The sequence below is a fragment of the Pteropus vampyrus genome, unplaced genomic scaffold (genome assembly GCF_000151845.1).
Source record: "Pteropus vampyrus isolate Shadow unplaced genomic scaffold, Pvam_2.0 Scaffold63, whole genome shotgun sequence".
NCBI lineage: Eukaryota > Metazoa > Chordata > Mammalia > Chiroptera > Pteropodidae > Pteropus > Pteropus vampyrus.
The window spans coordinates 7,388,214-7,390,579 of NW_011888844.1; positions in this window are offsets into that span (position 1 = coordinate 7,388,214).

Consider the following 2,366-nt stretch of genomic DNA (forward strand, 5'->3'; position numbering starts at 1 on the left):
AGTCAAATGCTTGGAAATGGTTTGGATTGAGAGAAATGTAGCTACAGTAATGATTCTTAATGATAATTGTGGTTAGGAACAAAAAAATTGTTATAATATATTTGCAGTGATCTACTTTAAACTGATTTTATTTTACAAACATTTTTATTCCTGAGCCTTTTGTTGTTGGCATAACTGTGCAAAAACTTCATTTCTTTAAAATGATTTTTTTCTCTTTTTTTCTCCTTGATTCAAACTAGTCTAGTACTCACTTGCTTCTTTTTTCTCCTTATCCTTCTATCTTTGCACAAACTGCACAACCACTCCCTTAATTATTAAGCCCTTAGGTCAGCATCAAACAGTCTTAGGGAAAAAGCCTCAGGTCTGCTGACCACAGAAACAGAGTTTCAGTCAAAATAAACATAACATCTTGACCTCTGTTGTGTTACAGCAACAGACTCATGAAGGCAGAAGGACCCTACTGATATCCCCTTGAAACCAGATAGACAGGACATGATGCAACGATCAACTGCTTTCTACCCTAGCCCCAAACAATCGATAGGGGCCATGACCCCAACTCTCTGAGCTACAATGATTAATGAATTTTTATCTATATAAACAATCTCTAGAGACCATCAGGGAGCCAAGTTTTTGAGCACTAGCTCACCTTTATCTCTGGTCTTGGTGCTATTTCCTTAAATAAACATTTACTTTCTTTGCTTCAAACCTCTGTATCTTGTTTGGCTTTGATGTGTGCAAGCAAATGAACCTCATTTTATTTCAGTAATATTGGCAGTTGTGATATTGTGATTTATAATAACAAATAAATACTTGTTTTTTGTCCCAATTTCTGGCACAGAGCTTAAAAAATCCTTAGAATTTTCTCTGATAAAAACTACAATGATATCTCTTGTTATGTTAATGAGGTAACTTTTGAACTGCACATAAGAATGGTGGCTGGTTGCCAGGGAAACCAGCCACATGATTAGAGGGTTGTAATTTTCAATCTCATCTCCCTAAACCTCTGACTTCTGGGGAGAGGAGAGACACTGGAGGTTGAATTGAACGTCAATGGCCAATGATTTATCAGTGTGACTATGTAATGAAATCTTCATAAAAACCCCAAAAAAGATGTGGTTCAGAGAGCTTCTAGGTTGGTTAACATGTAGAGATTCAGGGAGAGTAGCACACTCCAAGAAAGTATAGAAGTTCCATGCCCTTTTCCCACATCTTCTCTTATGCATCTCTTCCATCTGCCTGTGATTTATATTCTTTTATAGTAAACTAGTCATCTAGTGAGTATATGGGTATCCTGAGTTCTGTGAGTCACTCTAGCAAATTAGTTGAATCCAAGGAGGACATTATTGGAACCTCTAATGTATAGTTCATCAGTCAAAGCACAAGCCATAACCTAGACTTGAGACTGGCATTTGAGTTGTGTAGATTGAGGGTGGGCTCCAGTTTTATAGAACTGAGCCCTTAACCTGTGAGAGACCTCTCCCCCTCCACACATTGTAATTGGCTTCTAGAATCATTTGAACAGTGGTAGAAAAAATATTTTATAGTTGAATTACAAAAAAAATATGTATTATTTTGCTAAACATTAAATTTAAATATGTTCGTTTAGATTTATAAGAGTAGCTAAAGCAATTTAACTGCAATCTATTACAGCAGTTTTCTTCTCTTCAAATGAGCTGTATCTTCTATTATTAGAGGTTCTTCAGATGCTTTAAAATAAAAATCACTTGAGAATGCTATTATTGAAAAAGCTGGTACATATCAGGTGGTAGATTTAAGATCTCACAGAACCTAAAATGTATCCAGGTAAATTATAAAATTTAACCCCAATACACAGGCTTGCCAGAATTAGAAAATAAAAATATTGGATGTCTATACTTCTAGTATAGATGTATGCCAGGAGATGCTTATACAAAAAAAAAAAAAAGTGTTTGTTGTTTATCTGAAATTCAAATTTAACTGGGCATCTAGTATTTTATCTGGCAACATTATTCTATAATATAAGACGCCTTTTCTGTTTTTTTCTTCAGGATTAAGGGCTCTCAAAGGCTATGAGTCTGAAAGATTACATAACAGAACTTCTGTGTAAATAATTCTGTGTGACTTTTAATATTGTATTTTATACTATATTATAAACTTTTAAAGATTATGTAAATTTCAAATTGGTACTATATTGTTATCTGTATAAGTATTATAATTTGAGGGCTAATAAATATCATTCTTTTTCCTCAGCCTGCATTTGTCAATAATTAAGAGATGGAAGTAAATGTCAGAGAAGTAGAAATCAAAATGTAACCTTTATTATTGATAGAATTGAACTTAGAGGAAATTTTAGTTCTGTGGGCAAATGCGCTTGTTCATATGTTACC